This window comes from Rattus norvegicus, chromosome 16 (assembly GCF_036323735.1).
Source record: "Rattus norvegicus strain BN/NHsdMcwi chromosome 16, GRCr8, whole genome shotgun sequence".
In the NCBI taxonomy this organism is placed as follows: Eukaryota; Metazoa; Chordata; class Mammalia; order Rodentia; family Muridae; genus Rattus; species Rattus norvegicus.
The window spans coordinates 72491862-72509888 of record NC_086034.1 but is presented as its reverse complement, the minus strand read 5'-3'; the positions used below and the strand labels follow the sequence as shown (position 1 = coordinate 72509888).

The 18027-nt window shown below is 43.3% G+C and overlaps 1 long non-coding RNA gene across 1 annotated transcript; it reads right to left on the bottom strand.

The window, feature by feature from the left end:
- Positions 1-4853: 4853 nt before the first annotated feature.
- Positions 4854-15210, bottom strand: LOC134482556 (uncharacterized). The gene is made up of 3 exons (XR_010058798.1): positions 14561-15210; positions 13659-13796; positions 4854-5057 (listed from the first exon to the last, which is right to left on the bottom strand). It is a non-coding gene; the product is annotated as an uncharacterized LOC134482556 (long non-coding RNA).
- Positions 15211-18027: the final 2817 nt, after the last annotated feature.

The following is an 18027-nucleotide window of genomic DNA, read 5'->3' as shown; positions in this document are numbered from 1 at the left end:
AGCCTTCCTGGGATGGAAAAACATCCTAATGTTAACTGAAAAGCAGTTCTGGAAGAGAATATATTGCCTCAACCAAGGCTGGTTAACAGGACTTTCGGTTAGGAGCTTTTTCTCTTTTTCTTTTCTTTTCTTTTCTTTTCTTCTCTTCTCTTCTCTTCTCTTTTCATTTCTTTCTTTCTTCCTTTCTTCCTTTCTTTCTTTTTTTCTTTCTTTCTTTCTTTTTCTCTTCCTTCCTTCCTTTCTTTCTTTCTTTCTTTCTTTCTTTTTTTCTTGACAGAGAGTAACAAAATTAGGTGGCTTGTCTGGCATAGGACAGATTTTTTTTTTTAAGTTTGAATTTAGAGGTGGGGGGAAGCCATATTCAATTCTAGAGCCAGCTTTTCAATAAAATAGAACATAAAACGATGTTTCAGTATTATCCATATGGAGCAACTTGAGAACTGAGAAGGCTCAGAGACAGCAATTCTGAGCTCCGGTTATCAAAGCAGACATGGCAAGCATCCCGAATTGCCTTTGACTGCTCAGCCTGCCCACACTGGGTTGGCCATCCTTGGACCATTGGTTTTTTTGTTTTGTTTTGTTTTGTTTTTTTCTTTCTCTGGGGCAGGTGACTATGGTGGCTAGTGGCTGTTGAGCCAAGGATTTAAAAGGACAGAGACAACAAAAATGAAGAGAAACAATAAGCACAGAACACAGAATGTTCACAGGGTCAGAAGAGACTGGTCAAAACCAAGCATGGGTGGCCACCTCATTCACAACTGAGCTTGACCAATTTCCATCTCATCTTCCAGTAGCCAAGAACGAGGCCGGCAGAGTGCCTTTTCTCTAGTGCCCTGGGCAGGAGCCAAACAAAGCACAGAATGAAACACAGGGGACCAGGAACCAGGAGCCAAAAAGCCAGGTGAGCGGCGTGATGTCTCACTAGTGCCCCAGACAGGAAGGAGTTCATGTACCTCACGCAGAGGGAATCCCACCAGAAATCCCACAGAATGAGATACCTTGCTGTGGCTTATTGATGGAGGCCTCCTTAGACAAGTGCTTGCTGGTTATTTTTTAGGGTTGAACTTCACTCCAACAGACTACCAAGCTGAAAGCATGCCTGGGGGCATTGGAACATCTTCAGGGTACACACCCCCTGAGGCACCATTCTGGTACCAGAGCCCTAGAGTGAAAAAGTCTGGCTTCAAAATTTGGGTAGGTGATCTTAATCTTGCTGGGGCCTCCCAATGTTAATCTCACCACACAAGAGTAAAGACCATTATTCAACTTCTTTTTGTCAAATTAAGCAAGCTTTATTTTCTGTCAGACAAGGCCGTCTCTCTAATGTGGGTGTGGCTAGTCTTATGTCAACTCGATACAAGCTAGAGTTATCTGAAAGGAGGGAAACTCAGTTGAGAAAACCTCCATAGTATCCAACTGTCGAGCGTTTTCTTCATTAGTGATTGATGGGGGCGGGTCCTGACCAGTCCGTCGTGGGTGGTGCCACGCTTGGGCTGGTGGTTTTGCAGACTGAGCAAGCCATGAGAAGCAAGCTAGCAAGTAACTCCCCCCATCCCCCATGGCCTCTGCATCAGCCCCTACCTCCAGGTTCCTGCCCTGTTTGAGTTCCTGTCCTTTCCTCCCCAAGTTGCTTTCGGTCATGGGGTTTCACCACAGCAATGGAAATCCTAACTAAGACAGTGATGTTTGAAAGGAAAGCATCAAACACAGAAGAAGGTAGGGTTTATGGTAGCCCCCAAACTACAAGGCTAGGGGCTTTTCAAGGGTTTTTGGTTATACAGTAAATTGGTAAACATCTCAAAATTGTTTGGTGGGACATCTAATCAGGGTGGAGGTCAGCGTATGGGGCATGGACATGTCAAATTCTAGAAAGTGGGTCAAGACACAGTGGAACTTAAGTTTTACAGACAACAGAAACGGACTTACTTTGACCTTTGTCAGGCTGGTCCATCATACAACCGTGTCCGAAGTTTGGGGACTATCACAGAAGAGAGGGTTGAAAGAATTTAAAAGTCAGAAGAAGCTCTTCGGAGTGCTGTGGCCTGGATATTACACATCTGCTGTAGTTAAGAACCCAACCAGAAGAGCAGGGGAGGGGCCCATGATGCCACCTCTTTCTTTGAGGAGCTAACGCAGGAACCCCTAATTAAACTAGTGGGTCTTCCCTAGAAAAACATGAATACATCAAAGAAGGAGGGGAACTAGTTGAAAAAGAGAAGGGGTTCAATAGGAGAGGGATAAAAAAACCAGAGAGAACAACAGGGGTGAATCTGATCAAAGTACACCTTATATGTGTATGGAATTGTTTAAAAAAAAATCCCTTCCGTTGTATACATGGATGGAAGTGCTAAAAATATTGATGAAAAAGGTCTAATTAATTACAAACTCAAGGTGAGTACCATCGGTCTGTACAGGAGTTCAGAGACACCAGCGCATGCTTTCCAAGGAGAGCACTCACCTATGCTCAGATCTTAGGGATTGATTCTTCCAGGCAACAGAGACAAAAGGTTAACGTTTCTTCAGCTTCTGATTTGCATGCCTAAGGAGTACTGGCAGGAGTAGGAAACCAAGGGCTCCTGGGCTGAGGGAGGGAGGGCTGGAGGGAGGAAAGGCCTCCATGCTAATTAGGTTTGAAAGACAGCAGGATCGGTCCAGCCAAGGCGCGCTGAGAAGACGGGAACCCTAGCAGCTGACTAAGTTCAGACTAAACTCACTGGAAGTCCCCGGGGAAAGTCACAGGGTAAACCTGATAGTCACTGTCATTTACAATCATTATCAGGCAGGCTGCTTCTGTAATTTTACTGGGGAGCCAATTAACAGCTCCCGAAGCTTGGGGGGAGGGTGGAGGATTTCCCAGCCCTTTGCTGCTTGTTTTCAAAAGAGAAAATAAGGGAGCTTTCAAGTGCTGTCTGCAGATGCTGTCTCTTCTTGTGCACAACGACTTCATACAAGGTGGTCACTTCTCAGGTCAGACAAACGGTTGAAGTCAATTCCTCTGTCTTAATTTACTCTTTACTCCAGCAACCTAAATTAGCTTCCAGATAGTCCAGTCAGCCTCGGTTCATTCTTTTTTAAGCCCTGGCAATGTGACCCATTCATTTAGCCTGTCTTCAAGAAAATCCCTTTGCCTCTCGCCATCTTTGGGAAAGGCCAGTTAATGAAGGAAGGAGACAGACAAGGAAGTCCATTCCTGTTGATCACTCAGCTTCACGGTTCCCTGCCAACATCCTTATCCTTTTGCCTTGCTAATACAGTGAAGTAAAAAATAATAATTTGTAAAATTTTATTCTATGCGTTTGGGTGTTTTAACCCGAGTGTTATGTCTTATGTCTGTGCCTAACTTGCAGTTATGTGAGTTTATTTCTAGTGAGATTTTGCCAGTACTTAAGTAGGTGGGTTTTTCCCAGCAAGCACCACTCACCCATTTCTTGACTTTCCCCAACCATGCTAAGAGTCCAGGTTGGACAGCCATGTCTGATTATCTATCTATCTATCTATCTATCTATCTATCTATCTATCTATCTCTCCATCCATCCCAGTAAATCACTAGCTACAACAATATGAAATAAAAGCAAAGACATGCAATAATGAAATTATCGAAAAAAATCAGTGACCCAGAGAGAACATGCAATGGGGGGGGCATATTATAATATATATGATATATAGAATCTGATATATCATGATATACATATATACCTGATATGTATATATATCAGATTACATATAATCAGCTATATATCAGATTATACACACATACATATGTGTGTGTTTATGTGTGTGTGTGTGTGTGTGTGTGTGTGTGTGTGTATTAGCAATTTGAACTCAGGGCCTCATACTTGTGCAGCAAGCCTCTTACCCACTGAGCCCTCTTTCTAGCCCAGGACTTTTTCTTCATAGCATGTTTCTAAGACTAATGTATGGTCGTATACATCTATTTTATCCATGCCAATTGCTTCATGGTAGTATTCCATTAGATAAACAGAGCACAGTAAAACTACTTTTCTCTCATTGGACACTTTTGTTCGTCATTTCAAGAGGTTATGTGTATTTGGATGGAATAGTAGAAGGCTGTAAATACAGGGGTGAGAAACGCAATCATGGAGTTACAGACTATGTCACCAGCTGCCAGCAACGCCCCGTCTCTCTACTGTGGTTTTAAGTCCTCTCCGGTCACTGATTTTTCAATAATTCCACTATTGCATCTCTTTGCTTATTTTTTTCTTGTTTCTATAACTACTGATTTGCTGGGTCTCTTGGATATGTGAGTTTTTAAGTGTTTTTTTCTTTTTCCCAGTTATAAAGTTTTGTCAATTTTTTTTTGTCCCTTACTCCACTCCCTGGATGCTTGTTATATGCGTTTGAGCTTAATGAAGTCATTAAGTATGGTTTGTCTCTTGGTTTATGCGGATATTATGTTTCCTTTTGTTTTAAAATGATTTTAGTGTATAAATTCAGCTGGGGCTGGAGATATGGCTCAGAAATTCAGAGAACTGAAGCTGTTAGGTTTCCAGGACCTACATGGCTGCTCACGGCCATCTTTAACTCCAATTCCAGGTGATCTGAGACCCTGTTCTTCTTCTGTGGGCACTACATGCACACAGCACAGACATATATGCAGGTAAAATACCCAGACCCATATATAAAATAAAAATAGTTACAAAAACAAACAAAAAAACCCCATGCACACCCTAATTCTTGTATACCTCAAGATTTTTGATATGATGATAATCAGTACATTTAAAAATTTAATTATTCATTATCCTCTGCTAGCTGATACCAGGGATTTGTATATATTAGCCTTAGGGACTTCCAAATTCACCTATTTTAATATTTTTTTTCACATAGGCCTTTATGTCATTCTTGAATAAAAGGGTTTCTACTTTATTTCCACTTCCTGTTATGCCTGTTTTCCCCTCAGGAGAAATACAGCTTGGAGAGTTAGCAGTGCCGTCTGGTTTCGTCATCGTGCTCTGAAGATCTGGCTCGTTGTCTTCTGAGTGTCTGATGGGGGAGGCTGTAATCCTTGTGTTTAGTCTGCATCTGTGGGGTTTCCCCCTCTGAAAAATAACAGCAACTGATTATCAGCAACTTTACTCAATTTTATATGGTTCTCTCTCTCCCTCCCTCCCCCCCCCCCTCTCTCTCTCTCTGTGTGTGTGTGTGTTTATCACTCTCTAGAATTCTTGGATTAAAAAATGTAAACTTCTTATCCATTGCTTTGTCAAAATTCTTTCTGTCCTGCTTCTACTTCCTCTGCTGTCTTCTGTCTCGGATCCAATTGTGCACACTGGGAATCAGTCATCTGTGATGTTCAATTTCCTGATAGAAAACAGCATTCGTGTATCACCCACTCGCATCCTTCTGTCCCCTTCAAACCATCTCTAGATTGCTCACAACACCTAGCGCGGTAAGTCTGCGTGTGCTCTATAGACGCCATTAGACTTTTCTTCCTGCGGTCAATTCTGACTGTGGGTGTAGAACAGATGTGGACAGATAGCTGCTTTTGTAGGCTGTCAACCAGTTTCACCATACAAGTGCCTAGTCGCCTGTGTGAGATCCCGTCCTAAGGCCAGAGCTTCGGTGCTTACTACTCGTTTGGAGCGAAGTTACCATTCTAAGACAAGACCGATGGAGGAGACTGCAACGATATTTTAGCATTTCTTCTTACTTCTCAGATGAGACTGTTTTTGTTCTGTCACTTGGCCGAGATTATTTTGAGAAGCATTTTCAAATGAAAACGATAACTAGTTGATGGCTTAATTTCTCATTTTTACTTAATCGTCTTTTCACCACTCGAGTGGATCTTTCTATCGCCTCGCTCCACAGAAGTACTTGTCGCCCAAGTCATTCAAGGGTGAGGAGTTTTCTCACCTTCGTTAACCTCTCAGTGGACTTTTACATAAGCGGTCGTCGCGCCTCGAAAACCCACTCCTTCCCTTCATACTGCGACGCTCAGGAGCACTAGACACATTCTGTTATCTAGGCTTTGACTTCTCAGCATCACAGGGCTGAGCTAATGCTGCTTCCTCCCCCTCTCATCCAAGGCCACACATTTGAATAGGTTCTAGAGGTAGATGGCTCCAAAATTCATCTCCAGAGTTCAGTGACTTTACCGCTGTGCGGCCTGAAAAGTCACGTGACCGAGAAAGACTAATGGATCCCATATTCCTTCGCCCCAGCCCTTTTCCATCTCTGTTCACGCCCTTCTCCTTTATTTGTACCCAAATGCACAGAAAGTTCCTTCACCAGCCCCATTAGCAAGTCTGGTCAGCGTCGCCTTGAAAGCCGATCCAGCCGCATCTACTTATTGTCCTTCGCTTAATCAACACGAATTTGTTCGCTCCGCATCATCCCTTCACAACCAGATTATTTCCCTGACTTTTTGACAGGTCCTGTTTTAAGTCAGTTTATTATGAATGACATTTTGTAAAAAGATTCATTCCGTAAGGTAGTATATTGTTGTTGTTCCAGTATTCTCAGTGCACTGGAGCGTTCAATCGCACAGACACTGAATTTTAAACAGATAGTAGTTGAATAAAGAAAAAAAATGTGAACTTTTATAATAGAGGAATCTTCTAATAGTTTTATAAAATCTCCCTTAACTAAGCCACATATAAATTACTGTTTCTTTTTTAATCAGAACATGGGTCATGCAGTTTCGAACCACAGACATGAACCAAACAATTCCGAATAAGAGCAGATCATTATTTTGTTGAAGATAACTCCATTTCAGCATCCTGATGAGTAACATTCTAATACGAGACTCGGAAGAATTCCCCGTAGCCTGCTGCCTAGGAATTAACACTCTAAGAGGTTTAAAAATATTAATATTGTTCTTTGAAACGATTCTTCAGAAAGTAGGTCCCTTCTTAATCCATGCATTTAGAGCAGCCCATTAAAAGTTGAGTAGTTAATAGAATTTACTACTTAAAGTTATCCCGACATTTCCTAAACTCTATCCTCACTGCTTGGTTGCATTGTTATTTTTAATCCTGCCTTTTAGTAACCCCCGAATAACTCCAATCTCCTTAAAAAAATGTCCTACCTAGGTGGTGGCATATACACACTATTATTATCCTAAATTGTGGGAGGCAGAAGCAGAATTGCTGAGTTTTGGGCTAACCTGGGCTATGTAATGAGACCTTGTGTCAACAAAGCAAAGCAAAAAAAACAAAACAAAACAAAACAAAAACAAACAAAAAAACAAAAAAACAAAATCAAAAACAAACAAACAAAAAAACCCCAAAAACCCAAAAAACAACCCCTCCAAAATATAAACGAGGGAGAAGGGAGGAAGTGAGGGGGGAAGAAAGAGGGAAGGTCATAGGAAGGAAGGGAGAGAGAGGGAGAGAGGGAGAGAGGAAGAGAGGGGGGAGAGTGGTCTTTTCTGCTTGGGGCAAGGAAAAGCTCTGGTGATTTCTGTATGTGAAACACAACAGAAGCAGAATAGAGATGTTGATGATCCTGCTTTCTCAGTGGATTCTTGAGTGTGAACTTAGAAAAGAAGCCTCATTTCTTCTTTTCCTTTCTTTTCTTTTCTTTTCTTTTCTCCACCCCAGGAAGATGACCAATAATGCCTCATTTTCACAGTGCTTGTGGCATCTGAGGTGGTGCCTAGTGCAGGTCCCAGGCCTGGGTGGATCTCGGAAACTGTTCCGGGTCTTCCCTGAAATGTTAGTGACCAAGATGCTGCATAAAGAGAGGCTGCTGCGACCAGATCGCAGAACGGGAAGCGTGGTCCGTGAGTTAGGGAAGGGCAGAGAGATTTGACTCTGAAGAGAAAATTCTTACTGGGTCAAGGCTGCTTTTGCATAATTCTATTATCCCCAGGGAGAGGAGACATAATCATATTAGGTATGTACTGTCCTGCTGGATGTGGCTTGCCTCACCTTGCTTTTGAAGTCACACAGGTTTAAGTGCCTTCTGTGAGTGGCTGCTCAGAAGCATCCGTCAATAAGACAGGTGCTGCCACAGCAAAGCCGGGGAGTGTTTGATGTTGGCAATGACACTCATTCCTGTGCAGACGGGAGTAATCCATTTGGATACAGTTTGTGTGTGTGCATGCGTGTGTGTGTGTGTGTGTGTGTGTGTGTGTGTGTGTGTGTTGCTTTCTGCAACAGAGGCAGTTCTATCTGAGAGGTTGGCTCTCCAGGCAAGCGAAGAACAGGTCTTCTATTCACAGAGTAGCAGAGTAGTGCACAGGGAAATCCATGTGTCAGAGCCGCTGCATGTGCCTTCCTGTCCTCTGGATGGAAAACGGGCATACTCTCATTCAGCTCCTAAGAGCATTGACTTCACTCCATCAGATCTCTCACCATTTTTACCGAGTCTCTGGCAGCCTGCCTCTTTCTGGAGACCAGTGCAGTCCACAGAGGACTTTGTGCTCACCCTTGAGACTTCTGACATGGGTTAGGACTTGTCAGATGATTATGTTATGGTGGCCTAGAGGTGGCTAGGGAAATGTTTCAGTTCTTCTTTCATTTATTCACCTTGGGTATTTCCATGAAAAAAAAAAAAAGGAAAAAGGACTGGGTTCCTCATGTTCTTCCCTTGGAAAAAAATTAAAAGAAAAAAGTCAACTCTTTTTGGTGATACAAGTACTCTTTTTTAATGAGGCCATGTTAACATTGTATATTTGTATTTTATTGTGACATTTTCACACATATATAATGCATTTATATATTGGATTTTCATATATGTATCATTATTTATCATTTATATCATTATTTCATTTATGTCATTTATATATATCATTTATATAACCATATATAAATGTATAATATATGATATAAATAAATATTCACATATATAATATATTTATATCATAGAAATAACATATATCATTTATATATCATATATAAAATTTATTTCATTTATATCATATATATCATTCATATCACTATCTGTTTATTGATTCAGTTGATCTAATGAGTTTCACTAAGGTTGCTTATGGGGTTGTGGGTGAGGGATTGTTTACAGAAGCACGGGCTTTTTAGCAGAGTTTTTTAATTGGAGAAAATGATATAAGAGTTATATCATTTTTTCCAATGATATAACTGTCCCTCCCCTAGCAAGCCTTACTGCCTGGACCCTCAGGGAGGGGTGGGAACTTGTGTCCCCCCACCCACTAGCGACTGTTATCTGCTGAGTGGTCCTGGGGTTGACTCCTGAACCCTTCTGTTCTCATGACGGGATACTGTTGGCCTAATTTTGCTCGGGTCTTGTGGTAAAAGGCTGCAGGATCTAGAGTACAGCAGCAACGCCGTTCTGAAGATGGTGTTCTACCTCACTCCTCCCCTACCTCTGGCTCTCTTGTTCTCTCTTCCTGCTCCGTCTTCTGCCATGAGGGTAATGTGAAAGTTCCATTATGGCTGCACATTCGGTCGTCTCTTATGCTCAACAGAGTAGCAGGAATGGTGTGTACAAACATAAATCTTCATGTGGAAATTTGACGGGCATAACATATCCATTAAGCAACATAATAGCAGCCAGGAGCTTCCTCACTGTGACCTCCTCTACTGTGGGCTTTTTGTGGGGACCAAGTTTACATGTGGAGTCTATTGTGGGCAGGCATTTGATCTGATCAGAGCGTGGTTACCTCCATCACTAGTGCAGCAGTGATGGTTGGAGCAGCTCCCTGGCTGGTTGGTTGTGTAGCACACTGGATGGACATCTGAGTGAGAAATTTTATGACAATGCTCCCGGGTCATGGTACCTTCCAGTATGACAGACAAGAGCCGCCCATCAGGGAGGAGGCTTCTATCCAAGGTCCATTGACTTATCCATGTCCTACGACTAAAGCATAAGGTGTCTTTAGCAACAGAGTTTTATTGTGTAGTGATTGGACAACCTGTAGCCATGTCTGCAAATGTCTGTATCATGAACTCTCCTGACCAAGAGTTGTAGGAAAGTAGTCCAATCCGGACCTGGCATTTTCATGTAATAACTTGTCATTTCTGGGAGCAGCTTTATCCATTCACATAGGGCACTTCTATTAAAATCTTTTTTTTAAAACTATTTTTTATTAGCTTACTATCATGTTTTCCTCTGGCCTTTAACACATCTGTTGTTTTTGTTGAGCCCCAACCCCTTGTCTCCCTCATCTTGCCCTTCCTCCCTCTTTAAATGCCCTCTCACCCCCTAGTGGTCCCTCTTCCCTTTCTTATGTTGTATGTGTTCTCAAGTCTTTTTCTTTCCTTAAAAGTCTGTCACACGATTCCCACAATTCCCTTTAAGTCACAACTAAGTTACCGAAGTATTGCAACACCGTTCCCATCTTAAATCACAGGATTCACAGGCTTCCCCTGGCTTAGGCAAGAACTTTGTCTGCAAAGGTGAGAAGCTATATTCAAGTAACCTTTGCTTAGAAGTTCCAGATAACTTGAGATCTCCATAGAGATCAGGACACTAAGTGTTCTACAGATGAAATAAACAAACCAGAAAGGGTACATACAGCTGTGTTACCAGGGTGAGGTAGGCCAGAGTTGTGAAAAAAATACGCATGTTCCTGGTACCTTAGGCTTTCCTGTATGAAGAAAACTTAGAGTACTAGAGAGTAAAAGATCAGGCAACAAAACAAAACGAAATAAAACATCAGGTCTAGGCAGGGTATGGAGGACTTGTTTTCTAGAATAATGAGATTCTAATTCTAGAACTTATAAATGATTTTCTAGTTGCTTAAGAAGTCTCGTATTCAAATTAGCACTCACAGTAGGCGTAGTAGACACATACAGTATATATACCCATTACAGTCTCATGCTAATGGCAGGCATTACTAATTGATCACAGCCTCACAGTCTCTGAGCAATTTAAAAACTCTTCACTGGAGCCTTCTGGACACTGATAAACAACAGATCATGGTCTGTACCACTTCAAACCTATGTATCATGTCAGTTCATCAGGAGAAGAAGAAGGCAGGGTGACTAAGACCCTGGGACAGTAATGCGGTGAAAGTGGCTTGCTCAGGGCCACCAGAACCACTTAAATGAATTCCCTCCAAAACTCACTGTCAACAGGAATTCTGAGTAAGAATTGTACCTTTAACCATGTGGCTATTTGACAGTCAAGGGACCACAGAGGGAATACATGGAAATCAGTGACTTTTACAAGTGTGTGTGTGTGTGTATGTGTGTGTGTGTGTGTGTGTGTGTGTGTGTGCGCACGCGCGTGTGGGGGGTGGGATATTTATTTACTTATGGAATGGGTTGTTAAACATTTGCTTCTGTGACCCCGACTGAGGATAAAGTATCAGAAAGAGAGAAAGAGGAAGAGGAATCCCAACTTCTCAATTATACTCCCCATTTGCTAACCACGGTTGGACAAATACCCAAGCTAATCAATTTACAAAGAGAAAACTTTTCATTTGGATCAGTTGATAAGAAGGTCTAGCCTAGGATACTTGCCTTTGTTGCTTTGGGCTGTTCTGGCACATCATAGGAGGAAGCTATAACAGAAGAAAGTGTTCACCAAAGCCAGGGGATCTGATGCCTTCTTCTGACCACCTCAGGCACCAGGCACGCATGTGTGTGCATGCGTACATGTACATGTGCATGCAAAACACTCATATATGTAAAACACTGGTGCCGATACTGATGACGAAGATGATGAGGATGATGACAATGGCCACAATGATGATGACCACAACCCACATGTCAAGGATGACTGTGGTGGCCTATTCCTTTAGTCCCAGCAGGTGGGAGAAAGAGACAGGCAGACATCTGAGTAAAGGACAGTAGACAGAGAGGAAGAGACCTGGGTCCCACAGTTTCCTTTAAGACATGCTACAGGTCACCCAAAGAGCTGACAACAGGCCTACCTCCAGAGGTGACTTTCCTATAGCACCAGGCTGGAAACAAAAACGAATCCATGACCTGTGGAAACATTCTAGATGCAAAGTGTCACTTGCTCTCTCTCTCTCCTCACTCTTCACTGAAGTCCCTCCACTGAAGTCCCTCACTGTAATGGACACCACAAGCCCTATCTAGCCACAGAAGATTAATATGTCTCTTTTGCTTTGAGTCAGATTTGTATTTTATGAAAGCAGCCCTGACTATGGGGTATCAGATGAAGATAGACTAAAGGTTGGGGTGTCAGATATTTTATGCAGGGAGATCGGACGGCAATCTAACTGCTCTTGTCCAAATAGAAGATGATAACTTCTGAACTAAGAAGGAAGGAAGGAAGGGAGGGTGGTGCAGGGAGGGCAGATGTGTCAAATATTCAAGAAACAGCTGGCAGGACTTACTGATTGATTAGGTGTCAGGATGAGGAATGAGGAAACACAGGATCCTGCCCAAGTCTCATAACTCACCAAGATAAGACCTATGGCAGGAGGGGCAGGCTGTGGTGGAACTCTGCTGATTTAAGCTTAGAGCCCGGGTGCCAGGTGGATGGGACCAAGGCTTGCAAAAGCAGAGTTAGATCGGGGTGTGTTTTGAGAATGAGTAGATGGAGAATGGATGCTAGGTCATTAGAAGGCTTCACCGGGCAGTCAGACTGCAGAATCAGAAATCGAAAATACAGTATTTAAGGGACTTGCAAAGAATTAGGAGTCGGCAAAGGAGACAGGACCAGGATTGGCTGGCTAAGTAGGAGGAGTTCTGGAAGCTTCGTGAGGATGTTGAGAGAACTGGTGGTGCTCAGTGTAAGGAAGGCAAGAAAGATGAGGTGAATGTGGTATAGTTCGAGTGAGAATGTCCCTGTAAATTTGAATACTTCATCCTTAGTTGGTGGCCCTCTTTGAGTAGGTCTAAGAGGCGTGGCCTTGATGGAAGAATAGAGTCACGGGGGCGGGGCTTTGAGGTTTGAAAGCCATTGCCATTTCCTGCTTTGTAGTTTAAGATGTGACCTGTTAGGAGTTGGGGATTTAGCTCAGTGGTAGAGCGCTTGCCTAGGAAGCGCAAGGCCCTGGGTTCGGTCCCCAGCTCCGGAAAAAAAAAAGAACCAAAAAAAAAAAAAAAAAAAAAAAAAAGAAAAAGATGTGACCTGTTCCAGCCACGCACGCCTGCCTGTTGCCATGCTTCCCCACCGAAAGGGTGATTGATGGTTCCCATGTCCCTGGAACCATATACACAAAGAAGCCATCTTTGTATAAGCTACCTTGACCACGGCCCTTAATCACAGCCTTAGAGAAGTGACTGACACGGGGGTAAGAATAAATGCAAACAGATAGATTTTAGTTAGTTAGAGAATGAAGTAGAGCCTAGCTAGCATTCTACTCTCTCGTGAAGTTTGACAAATTCAACAAGAGTGGTTTCTTTTTGTTGCTTAAACCACCATGACCAAAAGCAACTCACGGAAGAACGGATTTATTTCAGCTTACGTGTCCAGTTCACAATCTGTCATCTAGGGAAGGCAGGGCAGGAAGCGATGCAGAAACCATGGAGAAGTGCTGCTTACCAGATGGCTTACCGGCGCATGCTCAGATAGCTCCCTCACCTATCCTAGGCCTGCTCGCCTATGGATGGTGTTGCTGGGCCCTTGCACATCAGTCAAGATAATTTCTCCCAGACCTGCCCACGGGCTAATATGACCTTCACTTGAGGTTCCCCTGTCCAGGAGATTCTAGGTTAATAAAAACTAACCAGCATGGTGATAAGATCTTAAAAAGAAGCAGTATGGAGAACGGGAAACCACACAAAATTCTGCTTTAAACTTACATCATAAAGTAATGACAGTGGTGGCACATTGCAGGAATCCCGGTACTTCAGAGGCTTGAGGCAGGAGGATAGTAAACTTGGAGTCTTTATGGAGTACACACAGGGCTTTCCAGACCAGTGAGGGTAACATCGTGAGACCTGGTGTCAAAGTAGGCTAGTAAGTAAAGAAATAAAATAACCCTGCGTCACCTCTGAATATGGAGGGCTGTAATATACCACATGATTTCATTTCATTGACTTTTTGGTATGTTCCGGGACCTCCTCAGTAGCTGTGTTATCAAACTCCTAACTTGGAAGCTCATAGAACTTTACTATTATCAACCTGAGAGTAGGAACAAAACCTTTAGCCCAGCAAAGCGTCCAAAACAGCTTCAGATTAATATTTGTTGAATGAGTGGGCGGCTGTGTAAATGACTCAATGTATCAACTAGCCCACTGTCCCCAGCTACGTGGTTACCTCCAGGGCGAGGACTGTGTTTCAGCTTGGCTTCTCAACATGCTTAGTCCAGAGGGGATGCACTGAAGTAAGTTTAGCTACCCAGGGACCAAAATGTTGATGGAAAAGCAATAAATGATCAGGCGGGATGGATGCTTTGAGGAGAGTTTAAAATGAGCTAAATCTGAAGAAGATACAATTATCTTGTTCTGGTCCCATACTTTCTGGCGATTGGTGGATTAATTGGAGTTTTAAGTTAACATCCCGGTGTCTGGTGCTTTCCCTTTCTTGGTACAATGAGCAGATCATGAACAGAGATGTCCAGAATCTCCCATTCAACGTGTTTCACTGCTTGAGCCTAAATCCTTACTGAGGCCGGGCTAAAGTAGCCAATTAGTGTTGTTGCCTTGCTTTGCGGTTTTCCTACCCCTGAAGCTGCTACCCGCTTCTCTATCAGCCCTCCTACCAGTGAGCACAGAAGAACCTTCAGGCAAGCCGCTCCTCTCCTCTCTGCTCTTCTCTGAAGTGTCCCATAGCAAATGGTGGTGGCAGCAAAACGTCTTAATTTAGAGCGTTGTTAGCGTAATTGATGTTCAGATGCAACGTTGGTAGAAACAAGCTCCGTTAATTGGGCTCTCAACCTACATTAGCTCTTGCACTGCAACCAATTAGGCAGGGGCCAGAGGGCTGGAGGAGCTGTGGTTAGATCCCTGCGTGCGGAGGCTGGGAAGATAGATACACCAGCAGGTAGCTGGGGCTGCAGAACTACACGGATGTTGCCTGCAGCTTCACCGCAGGGGAGCCATCTGTCCAGTGAAAAACACGGTCGTGCCCTTCAATCGGTGAAAAGAAGATAGTAACATTCAGGAGACCTAAAAATTGCCCTTCCCAAAGAGGTGGGGGCGGTAGTCTTTGAAAGTGACTGCTTGAAGGATTTAAATCTACCACTAGTCCCCAGCTACATTCCTAAAGAACACATTGCACACATTGCCGTTCCTCCTGAATCTTCTAAAGAGAGACCTGGAAGGGAAGGACTAGGAAACCCCGTAGCTCCTGGCCAAGTGAGGCCGGTCAAGGAGCAGCAGCAGTCACATTGTCTGTGAGCTTATATAATGGGATGCAGAGGACCGGCCCTGACTGCTGCTGAGTCTGCCGAATCAGAATCCAGCATATCACAAGGTCTCCAGGTGCTTCTCATGCCCATTATAACCCCGCCATAGAGGGCTTTCTGAGGAAAGCAACGGTGCCTGCAATTGCCTGTGGGTCACGGCTGCTTGCTTTCTGCAAAGCGGAGCTGGGAAGTTGCAAGGGTGACCTAACGGTCCATAAGCTCTGGTTGTTTACAGAAGACGATTTTTTTGAAGTACCCGGCCTCTAACCTCTACAGAGGTCGCACTTCAGTTGGTTCTTGAGGGTAGTGGGCACCAGATAATTAACTTATCTCGGTATTGTCACAGACATTGTAGGCTCGGGGGTAAATGGGTCTTGCAGGGTAATGATCTCAGTTGTAGGAACTTAGGGGTGACTCTGATTATCGGGGAGGCCAGCAAAACCTTTCAATTTCCTCCCATGACCGAGTCAAATGCTAAAATAGCCTTTTCATCTGTTTCGTACAATGAAGAAAAATGGCAGGCTGGCACCAGTGAGAAGCAGACATCAGTTTTCCTCCGCACAGGCTTGGGAGAATAACTGTGAAGAGAAGAGAAGTCTTAACGCTCCTAAACATTCCAAAGGTTGCCTTCGCTCTACTGCCCTGCACTGGCAATAATTTTATAACCAGCGAATTACTCGAAATGACCACTTTCTTTGCTCTTCTTTCCCCTCTGGTGTGAAATGTTAGAGACATAGGTTCTTTGTTGTTGTTTGTTTGTTTGTTTGTTTCTGAAGAGGAAGATGTTTTCGAAACCAACATGGCTGAAATATTTGGATAGGAGTTCCAGGTTTGTAGCCTACAGATACTTACAAACAAGACTATTAAGGAGACTTCTTCTCGTGTCTTCAAAACCCTTGGAGTTTGCCTCTCAGAGTCAGTCCTTTGCATGCGTGCTCGTACACACACACACACACACACACACACACACAAACACACACACACACACACATTCACATGTCACAGCACAAAAGCTGGGATGTAGCCTTATGACTCCAGACACACGAATCAATCATAATTGTAGCACTGCCAGCGGTCACATAACTGCGTAAAGACCTCAACAGCCTTCTGGCACTTAAAGGAGAGGAAAAAAAAAATCCATCTAATTAATCACAGGTGAAACAGCTTGGACTGTCTCCAAAAGCCCCCGAGTTTACTGCCAAGCTTTGATGCTAATTTTCTTTCTAAGTAACCCCCTAAAGAAATTTACAATTAGGTAATTAAAGTAATGAATAAAGAGATACTTAGGTGGAAGGAAATTCAGACTTGGGGGGAAATGTCTAAATTTACATGCTGTTAGAAATGCATCGGGGAAGGGTGTGCATTATTTTCGAACCCCAACTTCCAGGTCCTCAGTAGAAGTAGAAGTAGAAGAGTAGTCAAGCAATCGATGCTTGAAAGACACTGAAGTGTACAAATGAAGCTAGGCACGAGTTATTCAGGTCCAGCCTGGAAGGCAGGGTTGCCAGACCCTCGTTCTTGGCTTCTTCTTTTCCTTTTTTTTTTTTTTTTTTTTTTTTTAATGCACAGTTTGTGTGCTTTGGGATGGATGCAATAGTTTCTCCACACGAACCGACTGGCTGTTATGACTGGACTTCCCTGAGATGTGTCGCCTCTCTCCAGTTCCTCATGCTTCTGCGGGGTAGGTCTTAGATTTCTGGCTTTGATTGGATGGAAGGAGTTGCTCCAGTGATGGTGTGTATGTATGTATGTATGTATGTATGTATGTATGTATGTATGTATGTATATGTATGTACTATGCACGTATGTACATGTGTATGTGTGCGTGCATGTATGTATGCATGTATGTACTATGTACATATGTACATGTGTATGCATGTATGTATGTATGCATGTATGTCTGTATGTATTGTGTGTGGGTATGTGTGTTCAGATTGGAAATGTTCAAGGGAGGATATTGGCTTTCGTGGTTTGAGTCCCTCTGTTTCTGTTGCTTAGTATCTGACTAAAGCAGGAATGGGGGTGTTTGCTAATAGGTTATTCCATTCACAAAATCAAATAGAAGCCCCCCATATTTAGCAGTGCATTAAAGATGTTTCCCTAAATCCCCCAGATGCCTGGAACTCCAGTCTTCCTGAAAAACTTTGCAGGCAACTATTTTTTTTTGTCTCAATAAATCAAGTGTGGCATGTATAATGGTTTCTTAGTAATTCAGATTCTTGAGTTTTCTAGTGAAAAAGTTCTTTACTCTGACTCACGCCAGCCCCGTGAGAGAGCCAATAAGCTTTCTGCAAGCACACTGGGAGCGGGTTCCCATTATGTCTCTGTCACATCCAGGGGCTGGAGCCTGCCAGCTTATTATGGGTTGTTGTGTGCTTGCACTTCCGGTTTATCTGAAGGAGATATGGCAGGGATGCATGTGTACTTCACTGGTGCATGCTGAGAGCCTTGGGCTTTACCTCTGTGGAGAAAAGAAGGCACAGGGAGCCTCTAAGGTACAAGAAATATACTAACTATAAATCCTGGAAATGTAGGTGGGTTTTTTCCTATTAAGTTACTTATGAACTTTTGTATGTATTTTTTTCTCTTCCTGAAAGTGGGGGAGAGAAGATATTTGGGAGTTCAAACTAGGAAGGAAGGAGGGAGGGAAGGGAAGGAGGGAGGGAGGGAAGGAAAGAAGGAAGGAAGGAAGGAAGGAAGGAAGGAAGGAAGGAAGGAAGGAAGGAAAGAAAGAGGTTTTATAGGCTCAAGCTTTATTTATGAGCTGAGGGCACCAAGGCTCACAGAGGCAGAGATTGGCACAGACACACAGCCACCCAATG